Here is a 6,853-nt window from a genome sequence, read left to right as displayed (position 1 = left end):
TCCCTATTTACAATTTTAAGGTCAATATTATTCATCTAATTATCTATCTGTCTATCTAATCTCAGAATTTATTTAACTATTTCCTAATTGTTGGTCATTTGAGTAATTTTCAATTCTTCGGTATTACACATGGTCTATTTTTAATCGCATACAGACGCCTACCCGTCACCTAACACATTCTTGGCTTGGCTCCCCCTACTGTCAGTTGATATATACCCAAGAAATGCCAACTCGTTTTATTATTAGCCTGAGCAAAACAGAATTAGGAAGGAACTACAAATGTTTTATTTTGAAAATCAGATTGTGCATTGCCAAGATGGTGTGCGACTGATTTCCTTTGGGAGGAGGGAGCTCTGGATCCTGGCACCACAGCTTTAATCTCCCAGGGAAGAAGAGTGATGACCAGGGACTTTTATACGTTTATCAAATACTTACTGACCTCCAAGATACCAGTTCCAGGCTGGGGAAGAAAGGTATAATCCTTACCCTCAGTGAGCTTACCGGTTAGTAAATGATCTATATCAGTGGGACTTCCCTGGCAGTCCCATGATTAGGACTTGGTGCTGTCACTGCAGGGGGCACTGGTTCCATCCCTGGTGGGGCAGCCAAGATCCCACATGCCATGCGGCCAAAAAAACAAAAAAACAAGAGGATCGAGTGCTCGCTTCAGCAGCACATATACTAAAACTGGAACGATACAGAGAAGATTAGCATGGCCCCTGCACGAGGATGACACGCAAATTCGTGAAGCGTTCCATATTTTTAAGATGTGGCACATATACACAATGGAATATTACTCAGCCATAAAAAGAAACGAAATCGAGTTATTTGTAGTGAGGTGGGTGGACCGAGAGTCTGTCCTACAGAGTGAAGGAAATCAGAAAGAGAAAAACAAATACCGTACGCTAACACATATATATGGAATCTAAAAAAAAAAAGAGGATCGAGCCCAGCAATGGCAATGCTCATGGCAAAGGCAATGATAATGCAGTGTGACAAGTGCTGCCAGAGCAGTCAATTCAAGTCACATGCACAAGGGAGCAACACTAGTCTTGTTGCGGGTCCTAGAAGGAAGGGTCACAGAAACTGAGGCCCGAGGACCAGTGGGCATTGGCCTGGAGACTAGGAGTCCAAGCATGGGAAACAGTGTTTCCAGAAGCCCAGAGGAGAGAGAGGATATATATTTTTTAGGGACGGCTAAGTCGAGCATACAGTTTGGACTGTATACAGCACACAGTTTGAGTTGGCACGTCAATGGAGATGAAGGGGAAAAGGCAGGCTGCAACTAGGTTAGAAAGGGCTTCATAAACCGCGTGAAACAACGTGGCTTTACAGTATCTGGGGGGTGGTGCAGCTACTTTAGAAAACAGGAAAACGGTTTGGCAGTTTCTTAAGAAGTTAAACATAAACTTACCATATGACCCAGCAATTCCACTCATGTCTAGCCAAGAGAAACAAAAGCATACATCCATACAAAGACCTGCAATGTGAATGCTCATAGCAGCATTATTCATAATAGCCCAAAGTGGAAAACACCCAAATGCCTATCAGCTGATGAACAGGTAAACAAAACGCGGTCTATCCATAGGATGGAATATTATTCATCCATAAAAGAGGAAAGATGTTCTGATACATGCTACAACATGGATGAACCTTGAGAACATTATGCTGAGTGAAAGAAGGCAGTCATAAAGGACCACATCTTGTATGATTTCATTCATGTAAAATGTCAGAATAATAGACAAATTCAGCGAGGCAGAAAGTGGATTATTTATTGCCAGGGGTTGAGGAAAAATGGGAACTGACTGCTAATGGGAATGGAGGTTCTTTTTGCATGATGACAATGTTCTAACATGGATCCTGGTGGTGGCTGCCCAGCTCTGCTAGTGTAGTAGAACCATGGAACTGTGTGCTTTACGTGGGTATGATATGGGAATTATATCTCAATGAAGCTGTTAAAAAATATCTGGGAGAGGGGCAAGAGGGAGGTCATTTGGTTTTAAGAAGAAAAATGTCACGATTAGATTTACTTTTTGGGGGGGCTAGGGGCACACCATGCAGCTTTGAGGATCTTAGGTCCCTGACCAGGGGTTGAACCCGGGCCCCGGCAGTGAAAGCACCGAGTCCTAACCACTGGACCGCCAGGGAACTCCCTAGATTTACTCTAGAACTTTTGCTCTGGAATAGATGCAGTGGATGGTTAGGACAGGGCAAGGTGAAAAGTGTGAGTCCGGTTAGCAGGTGGCTGCAGCAGTGGGAGAGACGTAGGGTAGACAGGATGGAATGGACACGTCTGAGACCTTAAGGAACAAAACTGACATGACTTGGGGAGTGTCAGAAGTGGGGGAGGGGAAGCTAGGGATCTCACCCCAGTTACTGCCTCGGGCCCTTGGGAGGCTGGAAAGGCTATTCATGCAGATAGGAGACCAGGAGGTAGTTTGGTGGGAAATGATGAGTTCAGTTCCGGACAAGATGAGTTGAGGCATCCAGATGGCATTGGTTATGATGTGGAGCCCAGAGGAGAGAGCTAGTCCAGAGGTGGTGCACAAAGCGTCTTCTTATTCTCTTACCACCTTAGGCGGGAGCTTAAGCCCCTGGACAAGAAAAGAGCTATGGATACTGTAGCAGGTATTATAGGCAAGGTTGGCTCTCAGTCCCTTTCCATCAAACTCTAACATGAAACATAGCGATGCTTTTGACTCAGGGCACTAGTTCAGCTTCTCCTGTTGGTTTATTGTAGCCAGGATTTGAATAGTTTCAAGGAACATATTTTTTAAAATTTATTTTTATTTTTTTAAACTTTTTATTTTATATTGGAGTATAGTTGATCAACAATGTTGTGTTAGTTTCAGGTGTGCAGCAAAGTGATTCAGTTATACTTGTACATGTATCTATTCTTTTTCAAATTCTTCTCCCATTAGGTTGTTACATAATATTGAACAGAGTTCCCTGTGCTATACAGTAGAGGACCATATTTTTTTTTAAGCTGAAATTACGTTCTGCCACGCCTTGAATAAGTGTGCAGTTAAAAGAAACATTTGAATCCAAAACTTCCTTAGAATGTAGGCTGTTTAGCCGTGATGTGTATCTCTCTTGGTAGAACATCCCAGGAAGTAGTCCGGTCTGGTGAACTGGGTGGTCCTCACTGCTTCCTTGTAGTGTATTCTTACCAAGTTCCCTGATTCTCAGATTTCTTGACTGAAAAATGAGAATAACTATACTTCCCATGCAGTAGGATTATAAATAAAAACTTTGTAAAGTTGGCAAAGGGTAAGATCTCAATAAATAGAAGTTTACTATTATTACTATGATTTTCTTACTTAAGTGTTGAAAAAGGTGTTTGATACAGTGCTAGAAAGGAAATGTTCTGAGTCTCTGTCTTTTTGTAGTCTCTTCTAGTTCCTAGATCTGTTCTAGCTACCCAAATCAATCTTGCCTCTTGGTGACTGTTATTTTAAACTGAGTATATTTTAAGTTTGTTCCCTTCATAAAAGGCATGATTTTATAAACTGACAGCTCTTTGATCTAATTTGCTGGCAGATTATGCAAGAAATATATATTTTATTGAAATGCAAAAGCTAGTCAGTTTTTGTGCCCCCTTCTCCCCGCGCCCTTCCCATGGGCATTTGGGGAGTGAGGAGTGATAGTGAGCATGGAGGTAGGTAAGGGAGAGAAAGAGGTTTTTTAATTAATTAATTAATTAATTAATTAATTTTTAGCTGCGTTGGGTCTTTGTTGCTGCACACGGGCTTTCTCTAGTTGCAGTGAGCAGGGGCTACTCCTTGTTGCGGTGCATGGACATCTCATTGCGGTGGCTTCTCCTGTTGTGGAGCACGGGCTCTAGGAGTGTGGGCTTCAGTAGTTGCGGTGCATGGACTCAGTAGTTGTGGCTCGCGGGCTCTAGAGCGCAGGCTCAGTAGTTGTGGCGCACCGGGCTTAGTTGCTCTGCGGCATGTGGGATCTTCCCGGACTAGGGATAGAACCCGTGTCCCCTGAATTGGCAGGTGGATTCTTTTTTTTTTTTTAAATTTATTTATTTATTTTTGGATGTGTTGGGTCTTCGTTGCGGTGCGTGGGCTTCGCACTGCGGTGTCTTCTCTTGTCGCAGAGCACGGGCTTTAGGAGTTGTGGTTCGTGGGCTCTGGAGCGCAGACTTCAGTAGTTGTGGCGCACCGGGCTTAGTTGCTCTGCAGCATGTGGGATCTTCTCGGACCAGGGCTCGAACCCATGTCCCCTGCATTGGCAGGTGGATTCTTAACCACTGCGTCACCAGGGAAGCTCCGGATTCTTAACCCCTGTGCCACCAAGGAAGTCCTGAGAAACAGTTTTTGTCTCTGACTCAGACCCAGGTGGGGGTGGACCTTTAGATGTTTGTGTACTGGTTGATTTTGGCCCCCATGCTCTCCTCCACCTGCTTCTACACTGTCAGCACCTTCGTTTCTTTAGAGTGAATCTTGACCTCCTGCATCCTTTTCTTATCTGGGGTGTCCACCACTATTTAGGATTTCCTAATGGCCCAAGAGGACAAACTGAAACCCTTGTGGATACCCACAAGGGCAGAGGAGAGCAGCTAGGGCTGCTCCAGCTGGGGCAGGGAGGCAGGCAGGTGGGGGAGGGCTCCGGGGGGACCTGGCTGGCTTGGCAGCTTCCCATTTGTCCTTTCTCCAAAAGATGCTCCTGGGAGCCAACCAGAAAGCTTTCTGTGTTCATTTTGTAGCCTGAGAGCAAACACGCCACCTTGGCAAGGGAGCATCAGACCTATAATAATAATACAGTTCTCTGCCATTAAAGTGCAAAAACATTTTCCATGACAGCTTAAAATTAATCACCACCACTTGCAGCTATAGTTCCCTCTCCTTTAGGCAGTGCCAGCTTTGAGACAACTGTTAAGGCAGCCACATGGCTTCCAGGGAAAGAGCAAGAAGTCTGCAGAGACAATCGGCAAAGCTGCTTTTCTCCATTTTCCCTTTTGTCCTGGGGAGGATGTGCTTTCTTGCTAACAGGGCAGAAGATGGGGCTGGTAATTGATCGTGGAGAACAAGCCACAACTGACTCTTACGGGTGGGATTATAAATGCATCTGGAGCTCTTAGTGACATTGATAAACCACTGGAGATGCCTGCTGTGCAGCTGAATGTTCCAGAAATTGTTCCCATGGTCTTTGAACTCACATCAAGGGAAAAGAAAAGAGCTTCCACATATCACTTTCTTTATCCAGCCGATGGAAATTAATAATCAGACAGATTTTACCCAGACAACCTCACAGAATCGTTCAACAAATATTTATTTGTTTACTTTATTATTTAAAAATTTCGGGAATTTCCTGGCAGTCCAGTGGTTAGGACTCAGCGTTTTCACTGCTGGGGCCCGGGTTCAATCCCTGGTCAGGAACCAAGATCTCTCAAGCTGTGCAGTGTGGCCAAAAAAAAAAACAAAAAACAAAAAAATCTAAACTTAGTTTCTGCTCATGGTAAAAGTTCAAATTGTATTGGAGGGTAAACAGTGAGCATGGAAATTCTTCCTCTTTCTCCTGATTCTTTGGTCCCACTCTGCAGAGGTTACCACTATAAACAGTTTCCTGTATGTCCTTCAAGAAGTTGTTCTTGCATATACAGGCCTACGTGTGTATGTATATGTGTGTGTGTATATCGCTGTTTTCATTTAACAATGCATATTAGACACCTTTCACGCCAGTACCTAGAGGTCTACTTCAAAGTTTTTAATGTTACATAGTGTTTCTTCGTGTGCATGTATTTATTTATTTAACTGGACCTCTTATTTTGGATGTTTGAGGTATCTTTTGTTTGTTTTTTTGGTTTGCTACTATGAACAATACCACAAACCATATTTTCTTGGACTTCTCTGTTTGTACTTGTGCAAGCCTATTTGTAAGACAAATTCCTAGAAGTGAAATATTCAGGTCAAAGATATGTGTAATTTAATTTGTAAAAGATTGTGTAATCGTTCTTCAGATAGACAATAAACATATACTGAAAGCAAAAGGTCACAGTCCTTTCCTTTGAGAACCTCATGGGAGAAACAGACAATAAATTCTTACAGTGTAATGTACAAGCACTATAATAAGGGTTTTGTAACACTTATTATTACCTTACTGTGTTAGCTACTTGTTTTAACCCCTCACTGTGATTTTTTAAGATTTTTGAAGTGTTTTTTCATTCCAAAGTAGTTTTTTGGACGGTGATACGTTTCCCAGGTTAAAAAGCTGAAAACACAAAAGTTGAGGTGGGCCTGGCAGTGACAGCATGATGAAGTCCGATCAATATTTGAGAAGCTTCCAGGTCCAGACACTCCTGTGCCCGTCATGTCATTTAAGCTTTGCAAAGTTACGATTATTCCGATTTTGCTGATAAGGAAACTGAGGTCAGAAGTACGTTAAGGAATTTGCCCCAAGTCGTACCATTAAAGAATGGTGTAGTTTGGTTCTGAATGTGAGTCTCTTTGATGGCAAACTCAGGGCCCTTTCTCCTGAGCAGTTTGTCTACGGCACAGTGGGTCACACTGTCCCCAGGGATTCTAAACCACAGCCTCCACAATGACCATGAGATCCCTGAGCAGAGGCCCAGTGCCAGGGATGGAGAAAAGCAAGTAGCAGGAGGACCCACGACTTGGTCTTGGAAAACTCACTTCTTCTTCACGGGGAAGAGAGGTCTCCATCTAAATGTATATGATGCATAGGACAGTCACCCAAATTCACATTATTCCAGACAAATGTTGTAGCCTTGAGAGAAGGATTTCTGGAGTTAAGAAGATGGTTTGGTTTGAGGGGAATAGAGGGAGGGGTAATTGGAAAAAGGTGGTCAAAAGGTGCAAACTTCCAGTTATAAGATAAACAA

General features: G+C 43.3%; 1 non-coding gene across 1 annotated transcript; it reads left to right on the top strand.

Moving 5' to 3' along the window:
* The first annotated feature begins 657 nt into the window (after nucleotides 1-657).
* LOC131762081 (U6 spliceosomal RNA) lies at nucleotides 658-764 on the top strand. Its single transcript, XR_009337159.1, has one exon. It is a non-coding gene; the product is annotated as a U6 spliceosomal RNA (small nuclear RNA).
* The last annotated feature ends 6,089 nt before the right edge of the window (nucleotides 765-6,853 follow it).

Source organism: Kogia breviceps, chromosome 8 (assembly GCF_026419965.1).
Source record: "Kogia breviceps isolate mKogBre1 chromosome 8, mKogBre1 haplotype 1, whole genome shotgun sequence".
Taxonomy (NCBI): Eukaryota; Metazoa; Chordata; class Mammalia; order Artiodactyla; family Physeteridae; genus Kogia; species Kogia breviceps.
This window is presented reverse-complemented; position numbering and strand designations above follow the sequence as displayed.